This window comes from Adiantum capillus-veneris, chromosome 21, assembly GCF_014529385.1.
Source record: "Adiantum capillus-veneris isolate H3 chromosome 21, ASM1452938v2, whole genome shotgun sequence".
In the NCBI taxonomy this organism is placed as follows: Eukaryota; Viridiplantae; Streptophyta; class Polypodiopsida; order Polypodiales; family Pteridaceae; genus Adiantum; species Adiantum capillus-veneris.
In genome coordinates, this window is record NC_140951.1 from 94,360,983 (window position 1) to 94,373,528 (window position 12,546).

Here is a 12,546-nt window from a genome sequence, read left to right on the forward strand (position 1 = left end):
CTCATTATGGTTTCTAGGACACATAATTTTGATCATAGTTAGGTTATGGGTTTCCCTCTGTTCTAATGAGAGATCATATTGCCTCAAGGCCATAGGGTGCCAATGTACAAGCTCAAGGGTCGTAGGTTTCCCTCTATTTTAATGAGAGATCGTATGGTCCTAGGACTGCCAAGGTGCCAATGTAAGTGCCTTTGAATGGCCTAAATGCTCTTTGAGAGCTTTTACATTGACACCTAGGCCATCCTCTAGCATTAGGACCATAGATTTCCTCTATTCTAATGAGAGATCATATGGCCCTAGGGTCATAGGGTGCCAATGTATAAGCTCAAGTGCCATAGGTTTTCTCATATTGTAATGAGAGGTCCTATGGACCTAGGGCTACCATGGTGCCCATGTAGGTTCCCATGAATTTCCTAAATGCTCTTTGAGAGCTTTTACATTGACACGTCTGGCCCTATGGTCATAGGTTTCCCTCTATTCTTATTAGAGATCCTATGGCCCTAGGTCCATAGGGTGTCAATGTATAAGCTTAAGGGCCATAGGTTGTCCTCTATTACAATGAGAGATCCTATGGCCCTAGGGCCATAGGGCTGTCATGGTGCATATCTAGGTTACCTTGAATGGCCTAAATGTTGTTAGAGAGATTTTACATTGACACCTAAGCCACCCTCTAGCCCTAGGGTCATAGGTTTTCCTCTATTCTCATGAGAGATCCAATGGCCCTACGGCCATAGGGAGTCTTACTATAGCCCAAGCAAGATTTCTCAAGTCAACTAAAACTCGAGCAAATATCTAAATTGCATCTATCAATGTTGTGATATGTTTACTCTTAATTTATCATTTCATTCCATGTATAAGTGAAAAGTTCTCAGGTGTTTTTTTCCTTTGCAATGCCGCACATCATTGGGCCTCACAAGCATTATTGTTGCACATTGCAATGTGGCTCAACCTCAACATCGTGCAAGGTGTGGGAGTCATATATAGGCAGCACTACTACACTATTTCTCTCTACTTATCTTGCACGATTAGTGATATGATCTCCAACTCTAGCCGGTGCTTGTCATGTAGTTGGACATCATCGCAATTATGGTAGTACTCAATGATGGCCCGACGGTAAATCTCCAGCGAGGATGGGTGTCATGGCCCGATTAAGGATGGCCGGTGTCAAAGTCTACTACTACACTATTTCTATCTACTTATCCTGCATGATTAGTGATATGATCTCCATCTCTAGCCGGTGCTTGTTATGTAGTTGGACATCATCGCAATTATGGTAGTACTCAATGATGGCCCGAGTAAGTCTCCAGTGAGGATGGGTGTAATGGCCCGAGTAAGGATGGCCAGTGTCAAAGTGTCCACTGAGTAACTCTAGTGAGCGTCCTTCCATCACAGGACGCACACTAAACTTGAAGGTTGTGACACTCATTTTTCCTCTGAAGGGGCAATATATTTCTTCTTTGGTGGCGTCAACTCCTCAACTTCCTCCTTCAGTTATTCACTCTTGGCCTCCCTGTTGCCAACTTTTAGCCCCTCAAGAAATTCACCCACACCCTTGGGGTGCCCGACGTCTCCTTTTGAGCAGCTCAAAAGCTTTTTTTAAATGCTTGAGCATTTTCCACACTCCCAAAGAAAATGCAAAACATTTCATCTTTCAACTCTCCTTCTGCAAAATCAGAGGCATGCCAAACCCAAACCTTGTTACTACCGTGATGTTCCTACAAGCAGCTTATAGAGGGAACGATTGTGTGATTTGCATAGAATTCATGACCAATCGATCGTTTTTGGTCTTCTTATGTTGGAGTAGCTTCACGTGCACCATACCTCTCTCTTTCCATTGGTTGCTGTCCTTATCAAATTGGTATAGCTAATTGGCCTTTAGGTCAATGAGAACATCCTCATTCTCCGTGCCGATACTGATAGCAATGGCATCAAGCTTGATGATGTGGCACTTGTGTCTTCCACCTCAGCTCTAGGTCTTGCACTTGAACTTCCTTTGTAGGGGCATTTTCTAGAGACTCTTTCTCTTCGTTGAGTGCTTAGCATCCATTTGGACTGAAGTGGGTTGAGAGAGAGAGAGAGAGAGAGAGAGAGGTGAGAGAGGGGGAACAACCTACAACAAGGACGAACGAGTTCGTTGTTGTTAAGCTTTGCGCCAAGTACTCTATAGCAAGGGCAAGAATGAAAGTTTGCCTTGCATAATTACTTGCTACAAGGACCGCACGTCGACGTGCACACGACCCTCCAACAAGAGTAGGTATATTCATTTTTTTTTGAGGTGCTGCATTTTAGGGAATGTGTTGCTGTGGTAGCTTGGAGAAAAAAAGGGGCGGGGAGAGAGAGAGAGAGAGAGAGAGAGAGAGAGAGAGAGAGAGAGAGTTAGGGCTGGTGGAAGTCATCGTGCAATCAAACATTCCCAGGAAAACTTTGATGCAAGGCAAACTTGACTCTGTAGACTTGTTATTGGTTAAAAAAAGGCAAACTTGACTCTGTATAATTTTCCTTTTTTTAACCAATAACAAGTCTATAGAGTCAAGTTTGCCTTGCATCAAAGTTTTCCTGGGAATGTTTGATTGCGCGATGACTCGTTAAAACTGAAAAAACCATCAAAACTTTGCGTTTTTGTTGCCGACTTGAAGGCAATGTCAGACAAAACTCGCAAGGGTGGAAAAGCCACACTCGCCATGGAGAATGATGCAAAATCTCCAAGGAATTTGGATGCTAATCCAACCACATCATCTACAACAACGGAAGCAATGATCATGGCTTACTTGATCTCGTTACAAGAAACCGTCAACAAACAAGGTGAAGAGTTGCGCGCACTTGCAATGGAGAATGGTACTTTAAGAGTTCTCGTTGTGGAGAATGAGCACCTCAAGAAGGTTCTTGAAATGCAAACAACACGCTTGATGCATCTTGAGAATGAAGTTCAAGAATGTAAACGCTCTCTTGTTGACATGAATGTATTGAAAGAGCGCTTGAGCAAAGTTGAGAGTGATCATGTATTGAAAGAGGAAACAATAGATACAATACGACATGATGTATGTGAGATGAGAAATGCATCCAAATCATGGGCTGATATATGTAAGGATAATGTGGTTTCTACATCTCCTATCACGCAAGCCGTTGTCCAAGCAAAGAATGTAGAGAATGTGGACACTCAAGAATTGCACGAACGACAAAAACGCTCAAAGAACATCGTCATTCGTGGAATCAAGGAGGAAAGCATGGAAACACCCCAATCTCTTGCAGTTGCTATCGAAGAGTTTTTTGCTACACACTTTGGCATGTCAGGAATCATGGCTTATGGTGCACATCGAGTTGGAAAACAAGGAGTCCCTCGCTCGGGAGAAAGACCTATTGTATGTACCATGGCTGATGAGGTAAAGAGAAAGATCATCCTTGACAATGGTTGGATCTACCTCAAAGGAACAGGTTGTAATGTATATGAGGATCGCACTATTATGCAACAAAATGTACGTCGCAAAGCATATGAGGAAAGAAGCAAGAAGGTTAAGGTATCACCTCAAGAAGAAAAGCCACTTAAGGAGGATGCAAGTCCACCCAACAAATAGGGACACATGATCTATGAGACCAACTCACGATTGCGAATAAGCTTTTGGAATTGTAACGGGTATCCATGGAATGCGGGAATTGGCATTGATGAGCTTACCAATGACTCCGATGTGATACTTCTTGTCGAAACATGGGAGCATGATGCGCAACGAATTCTTGGATTTGACAAATACGATGTGCATTCTTTGATGTGGGCCAAAAATGCAAAGCAACAAAGAGGCCAAGGAGGCGTAGCATGTATGACCAAAAAGGGTTTGAAAGATGTTTCCATTGTCAAAGAAGATAAGTATAAACGCTACTTATGGCTGAAAATCAGCCCACCAAATGGTCAAGTCATGTTTGTGGCCGGTTGCTACATTCCTCACTATGACTCCAACTTTTATGCTTGCTTGAATATGGATAGAGATCAGCCCTTTGTTGAACTAGAGGAAGACATTGCTCATTACAAGGATCAAGGTGAAGTCATTGTTTTTGGAGACATGAATGCTCGCACAAATATGCTACAACACGACACACAACAAGTAGACATGCCGCATGTCTCAAGAAGAATGGATGACTCATACATATATAATCAAAGTTCTAATGATGCAAAAGAAGTGGATCACTATGGAAAGTCACTTCTACATATGTGCAATAGTACTGGAATGCTCATTGCAAATGGTGTATCTCTATGGCAAGGCACCAATGACTTTACATGTAGAAAGCACAACGGTGCTAGCGTGATTGACTATATGTTGTTCTTGGAAGCCACTCTAGAATGCATACAAAGCTTTACACTTGGTGAATGGAATCCGGAATCGGATCATAGGATGTTATGTATTGACCTCAAGTGTGGTAAACGGCCCGAGCATGTAGCCTCCAATCATGATGTGAATCATTTGTACCTATGTCTAGACTTCAAACGAGCACTTATATATGCTGATATGGTGGACCAAATGTTAAGCATGGTAGAGCATCAAGAGAGCCCAACATTAGAATGCAAGTGGAAAGTTTTCAAAGAAGTAATTTTCTCTTGTGCGAAGGAATGCTTTTCGGTGAAACACATGTCTTGCAAAAGGTCTAAGAAGGGTAGCACCAAGAAGAAATGGTTTGACATGGAATGTAGTCAAGCCCGAAAACACTTGCTAAGATTGGATGCAATCAAAGACAAGGAAGTTTACTTGGAATGTTCACACACATACAAAGCACTTGTTCAAAAGAAGAGGAGAAGGTGGGAAGTCGAAAAACAACTTCTTTTAGCACAAGAGAAAGCACATGCATGTGGCAAGTTTTGGCAAAATCTAAAAGGCAAGCGCGTTGAGAGCTTTGGTGACTTGACTCTTGAGGATATGTATATGCATTGTAAGAATCTCTATGAGCAACCCAATGTTGATAAGATGGAGTGTTGTAGCTCCCTTCCATTTATGTCTCCCTTCTTTACCATTGAAGATGTATGCCGCGCGCTTGAGAAACTTGCTACTCGTAAGGCAGGTGACCTTCAAGGTGTCAAGGATGAAATGATTAAATGGACAAGCAAGAAAACACGATATTGGATATGCGATATGTTTAACCTTGCACTTCAGTATGGCATGCCTCATGATTGGAGTGCAAATTGGATCAAACCTTTGCACAAAGGAGGAGATGTAAACAATGTGAACAACTATCGCACTATAATGGTTGGTTCTTTAATGGCAAAGTTATTTGGATGTATCATGGAGATGAAGATAAGTGAATGGGCTGAAAAGAATGGCAAACGTGCACTTGGCCAAGCAGGTTTTCAAAAGCATCATAGCACTATTGATCACCTTGTCACTCTTCGAGTTCTTATGGAAGCGTCTCGATTGAAAGGAAAAAAGTTGTATTGTTGCTTTGTGGATTTCAAGAGAGCTTTTGACATGGTACCGCGAGGAAATCTTTGGAGACGTATGCAAAGCCTTCAAGTGCCGAGAGAATTTATGCATGCAGTCTTTCGCATCTACCAAAAAGTGATATGTCGATTACGTATGGGAGATGGAATTTCAGAATTTTTTGCAAGCACTATTGGTGTCAAACAAGGATGCCCACTTTTCCCAACCCTCTTTGGGCTACTCATTGATGAATTGGAATGCATGGTTCTTGACTTTATGCAGCAAGAAGGCATAGAAGAGGTTAAGATTGGAAATGCGGTGATCATGCTTTTGCTTTATGCCGATGATGTAGTGCTCTTGGCACATACCTTAGAAGATGCACAAAAGCTTATGAGTGTCTTGGAACGCTTTTGCCTACATAGCGGGCTGATCGTGAATGGATCCAAAACCAAGGTTATGCTTGTAAAGACCCTCAATGATGAAAATCCATGCATTGTATATAACAATGAGAAACTTGAAGTGGTAGATCACTTCAAGTACCTTGGCCTTGAGGTTCCATCCAATCATAAATGGAAGGATTGTGCAATGCGTCGCTTGGAAGCCGGAAAGAGGGCCTATTATGCATTTGAGAACATGTGCAATGCAGGAGAGATCAAGTGTTGGGCTCTCAAAAAGTACCTCTTTGACACATTGGTGACACCGGTGCTTCTTTATGGAGTGGAGGTGTGGGGTGGAATCATCGGGAAGTCTACTTGAAAAGAGTTTGAGAATGTCCAAAAGCGTTTTCTCACCAACTTTCTCCAAGTCAAGACACAAACACCCTACATGATCTTACTTCTTGAGTCCGGATTGCTTCCCATTGAGGTCTTGGGCATGCAAAGGGTTGTGGAGTACATGCGTAAGACACAACGTAGCTCTTTGCATCGACTTCCTAGAATGAAGCAAGTCAAATGGTTCAAAAGACATGCAAGAGCAAAATACTAAGTTCGGGGTGGATGCTTGATATCAAGAAATGGTTTGGAAGATGGGATGCATGTCACTTGGTCAAGGATGCGTCGATCGACTCCCAAGTTAATGAGGCCTTCTTACAACGCCAATGTATCACGGCTTGGGAGAAATCCGGAGGTTCTCGCTTCAGCCATTACACCACACACGTTGCCCCAAACTACAAATCTCTCTTCTTCTCGGAACGAGGTAACCGAACCCATTCCTACATCCTTGAGCCCATCCCGTTGAGTGCGATCCGCACCATTGCCTCCATTCGTCTTAGCTCCCATTCTCTACGCTGCGAGACAGGACGTTGGGGCACTGGCGAGGAGTGTCATCGACTTTGCACCTTATGCCCTCGTCAAGTGCGAGAGAGTGAGTACCACACACTACTTGAGTGCTCAACTTTTGACCACATTAGGTCCTATTTTCCCCATATATTCAGCCATGATCTCTCCCTACATACCTTCCTCTCCCAACCACGATGTGGACTCTCTATTGCGACGCTCATTTCAGCCATTTTTGAGCATCGAGAGTCACTTATGAACTCCACTCACATCACGTGACATGTTCATTTGGTCCCATAGGTCATATTTGACCTCCCAGGACGATAATAGAACTATCTATCTATCTATCTATCTATCTATCTATCTCTCTCTCTCTCTCTCTCTCTCTCTCTCTCTCTCTCTCTCTCTCTCTCTCTCTCTCTCTCTCTCTCTCTCTCCACGACTCTCAGTGGCCATGCACCATCTCGTCGACACGCGCAGCGGCAGATCCACCTGTGCGCGAGATGATTGCTTCTCTCGGCTAGTCACTATCATAGTGCATATTATAATACTCACTACTGCAAGGACAAGATGGCGACGTGCGGTCCTTGCAGTAGTGAGTATTAAAATATGCATACGATAGAGAGCTAATGTCTAACAATGGACCTTGATGTGGACCAAAAACAATGAAATCTATTAACTTTAGTGCTGGAGAGAGTACTGCAAGGACCGCGCGCCGGCGCGCGGTCGTAAACAATCTCCCAAAAAATGTTTTTTTCAAAAACTTGACTAGAGTTTCTTGGAGCCTACTGCGGCGAGCTGTCCCCTGGAGGCTGGACCCTATTGTGACGATATGTTATTTGGAGCTATCTTTCAAGAACGTGATTTTTTCTTTGCAGGCATGCACCCAAATATTCGGAGAACTAGGGGCGGGATTGTAAGGGTTGGAAGCAGCTAGGACTGGCTGAGTAAGAATTGAGAGGAGCTACAAGAAACTTGGACTGATGACGTACAAAACCACTAACTTACGCAAACTGGAACTGATGATGAGGTTGGACATTGCAATATAGAAGTAGCAAAGGACAGCTAAAATGACCATGAGGAGCTGCTAGCTGGAATTTATAGGACGCTGACAACAAAATGAGTCCATTTTCAAGCCGAGTGTAGGACGACGCTGTGCTTGCTAGACTGAGACTACCACAATAAAGAAGGGCCAAGTTCCAACGGAAGATATCGTGCAGGCCAACACTTCCTCTACAAGAAATAATGCGCCATCTTCCTCTACCCTAAAATCTTCAACAACTTCTCATGCTACAAAGCGTCCTGATGCTACTGCTCTAGAGCCACTCAAACCTTCCTGGCAGAAAACCTAGCAAACATCCTAATAATCATGTATGACAGAGGTTTACATTTGTACACTGTGTTTTGGGTGGGAGCTGGGGGTGGAGAGAGAGAGAGAGAGAGAGAGAGAGAGAGAGAGAGAGAGAGAGAGAGAGAGAGAGAGAGAGAGAGAGAGAGAGAGAGAGAGAGAGAGAGAGAGAGAGAGAGAGAGAGAGAGAGAGAGAGAGAGAGAGAGAGAGAGAGGGAGAGACTGTAAGAAAATTGCGAAGGTTTTGCTACTAAGCAGGGCATACCAAAAACATTTTTCCCAACCAAAGAAGGAAAGGGAAAGCTTAATGTTTTCGGGTTGAAATTTGAAGCGTTTGCCGGTATTAATACTAAAAAGTTGCAAAATTTTACTGGTCTTTTTCAAGCCAAGCTCAAAATCTAATTGGGATTTTTTCCTGCCACACACCCTCCCCCTTGGCTTACAGATCAAAGCACGACACCTTTCTTCAACCGCTGCTTTAGCACGATACCTGAAGCCGGTACTGAGAAAGGCGTTCCATTTGCATCTACGTAGCCCCAAAAACGAGAACGAGAGAGAGAGAGAGAGAGAGAGAGAGAGAGAGAGAGAGAGAGAGAGAGAGAGAGAGAGAGAGAGAGAGAGAGAGAGAGAGCTCTTCATGCCCTCCACTTCCGGGGCTTCAGGTGAGAGCATAGGCTACTCCATGTGGAACAGTGTCTGGGAAAAATGTGTCTCAGGTTAATAGTGTGCCGTCGAGTTGAGGGCAAGGGGAAAAGGAAAGATTCCAACGAAATAGTGGAAAAAGCGGCCAAACAAACCTAATTTTTTGAAATTTTCTCTTGCTAAATTCAAGGAAGGGAATTTTGTATGTTTGAAAAAATGATTTTTCTCGAACACTGATATGGAGAAAGGCATACTCTTTGCAACTAGTCTTGGGTTCTAACGCTCTGCGTACATCGACCTGAGAGAGAGAGAGAGAGAGAGAGAGAGAGAGAGAGAGAGAGAGAGAGAGAGAGAGAGAGAGAGAGAGAGAGAGAGAGAGAGAGAGAGAGAGAGAGAGAGAGAGAGAGAGAGAGAGAGAGAGAGAAGAAGAAGAGAGTTTTAACGTCGTAGGAAACTATCCCAAGAGACCTTAAAGATCTAGATTCTAGACGATGAGGGGAGGGAGAGAGAGTTGTTATATAAAACGTAGGCATCGGGACAAGCGCGTGTGGACCATGCATGAGTGGCTATATAAAACGCAAGCACCGGGAGCAAAGGATACATTAATCTTCACAAAGGCATTTGCACAAGATTCTGCCTTTTGACGATTTCATTGAATCGTGAGGACATATTCTGCAACATTTAGAAGAAATTTCTTTTTCTCCTTATATTCTTTGGAATCTAAGATGAAAACCACTTCACCACTCTACCTCTAGAATGGAATCAAATCACTTCATGAGATATGTACTTAGCTGGTTGTGCCTCATAGTCTCCCTCTCTCTCTCTCTCTCTCTCTCTCTCTCTCTCACACACACACACACACACACACACATTGTGGGAAGTCCTTTAAGCAAAAAATGCTGCTTGAGAGCAAAAGGAAAAGGAAAATCCCTGCTTAGAATTTTACAAAAATAGTGTAAAAATATGAAAAAATATCTCGATGGCAAAAATGGGTTTGCAAAGTCAAGAGATGAATAGGTCAAATATAAGAGAGAAAGTTGTGAAGGAGAAGAGGCTAATCTTTGTGAACGTAAGTGTGGTATTGGAGGAGGATAGCTATAAGCCTGAGTCTGTTATGCTCATTGAACCCATTGGTGGGAGAGGATATGCATCTGTGCATAGGGATACACAGAATATTGGCCCGAGGTAAAGGTTGCAAAGATGGTATGGAAAAATAGAAGAATTGAACGAGGTATGTATGATTCATTAATGATGGCTCACGTGATATTATGCATGGGGTTTCCACACCATGTTTTTGGGGTCACAAAAAATACCCCGCATCCGGGTTGAACCATAGGGGGCCTGTGCCAAGGTTATGTTGGGTTTTGTATTTACTTTGCTACACTATCCTCTATAGAGTAATGATTGAGGTCTTCATCAAGTCTTTTTCATTTTATACGCTTGCTCGGTTTCTTATGCGCTCGGAAGTACTCGCTCGAGAATTGGGATTCCTCGCCATAGGGTGCCAATGTAGAAGATTAAGGGCCATAGGTTACCCTCTATTGTAATGAGAGATCCAATGGCCCTAGGGACATAGGGTTGCCATGGTGTCCATGTAGGTGCCCTTGAATGGCTTAAATGCTCTTTAAGATCTTTTAAATTGACACCTAGGCCATTTGCTAGCCCTAGTTTCATGAGCTTCCCTCGTTTGTAATAGTGAGAGATCCTATGGCCTTAGATCCATGGGTGAAAGTGTATAAGCTCAAGGACCACATGTTTCCCTCTATTCCAATCAAAATTCTTATGGCCCTAGTCTCATAGGGCTGCCATGGTGCCCATGTAGGTGCCCTTGAATGGCCTAAATGATCTTTGAGAGATTCTACATTGACATTTAGGCCACCCTTTACCCCTAGATTGATAGTTTGTCCTTTATTTTGATGAGATATTCTATGGCCCTAGGGTTCCAATGTATAATCTCAAGGGCCATAAGTTTCCCTCCATTATAATCAGAGACCCTATGGCCCTAGGGACATAGGGTTGCCATGTTGTCAATGTAGGTGCCAACTAATAGCCTACATGATCTTTGAGACCTTTTATATTGAAACCTAGGGAAACTTCTCACCAGAGGGCCATATGTTGCTCTAATTTGATGAGATATCCTATGGAATTAGGTCCATATGCTACCAGTTCATGGGCCATAGGTTTCCCTCTCTTCCAATGAAAGATCCTATAACCCAAGGGACATAGAGGTGACATGGTGCCCACGTAGGTTCCCTTGAATGGCCTAACTACTCTTTGCTCTTTGAGAGCTTTTACATTGACTCCTAGGCCACCCTTTGTCCCTAGGACCATAGGTTGCCTTCTATTCTAATGAGAGATCATATGGCCCATAGGTACATAGTGTGCTAATGTATAAAGTCGAGGTCCATAGGTTAGCCTTTATTATAATGAAAGATTCTATGGCCTTAGGGTGATAGGACTCAAGGTCCATAGAGTTTCCTCCATTCCAATGAGAGATCATATGGCCTAGGGCCCTATGGTGCCAATGTATAAGCTCAATGACCATAAGTTGTCCTCTATTATAATGAGATATCCTATCGCCCTAGGTCCATAGGGTTGCCATGGTGACTATGTAGGCACACTAGAATGGTCTAAATGCTTTTAAAGAGGTTTTGGATTGACACTTAGGCCACCTTCTATCCTTGGGTGCCAATGTATAAGCTCAAAGGCCATATATTTATGTCGATTGTAATGAGAGATCATTTGACCCTAGATCCATAGGGCTCAAGTTCTTTAGGTTGTCCTCATTTCAAAAGAAAGATCATATGGCCCTAGGGCCATAGGGTGCCAATACATAATCTCAAGTGCCATAGGCTTCCCTTCGTTTTATTGAGAGATCCTACGGCCCTAGGGCCATAGGGCTACCATGGTGCCCATGGAGTTGCCTTTGAATGGATTAAATGCTCTTAGAGATTTGTTGGATTGATATTCCTATATTTTTTGGGACACATGATGTTAATCATGGGTTTCTCTAAGAGTTTTCAGAAGCCTATAATACACCTTTCCATGGCCTTATGGCTATATGAATAGGATTTTTAATAGATATAAAATGGAGATAAATTTATATCCTTAGGTCTATAGGATAAAAACCATGTTTCATACTATGAATCTTTTTTGATATCTTTAAGAATCTATGGGAGACTAAAATATTTCTATCTTTGGTTTTAGGACCATAGAGTTAGGGTTTTTTGTAGGTATAATATAGAGATAACTCTATAACCTTAGGATTGTAGTAGAGTACTTTTTGCATGTGTCACCCTATGGCCCTAAGGCCAAAGGACATGTATGGAGTAGTCTACAACCTCAGAATTGTAGGGTACTTTTTGTAGGTATAGAATAGAGAGAACTCTATAACCTCAACATTGTAGGGTACTTTTTTCTTGTAGCACCCTATGGCCCTAGGGCCATAGGGTGGTCTTTGCATGTACCATTTTATGGTGCTAGGTCCATAGGAAGTACTTTATACATAAAGAGAAATAATATATATCCTTTGGAACAAATTATATACTTTAATGAAACAATTCCTTTGCCTATTTACTTGGCATTATGTAGATCCTAAAGACAAAGGTGCCTGCTTGTTAGAAACTTATTTCCCTGAGTCCATAGGGTAGCTAAGGTGCCTATTAAGAGAATAATGTAATATATTTGAAGGCCCCAAGGGTAATGGGTGGACCAGGTGTCCTTCTAGAGCATCTATATTGAAATCCTTTGGCCATGTAACCATAGGGTACCCTCTATATGATTTTTATGACCATAACATGCTTTGTTTTGAGCCTAAGGGATTGTGGCCTTATTTTTATGTATTGGTATATTGGAACTCTAAGGGCCGAGGACCATAAATATT

The 12,546-nt window shown here is 42.7% G+C and overlaps 1 pseudogene; it reads right to left on the bottom strand.

The window, feature by feature from the left end:
- Window positions 1–1,422: 1,422 nt before the first annotated feature.
- Window positions 1,423–2,264, bottom strand: LOC147431379 (ran-binding protein 1 homolog b-like; annotated as a pseudogene).
- Between the last annotated feature and the right edge of the window lie 10,282 nt (window positions 2,265–12,546).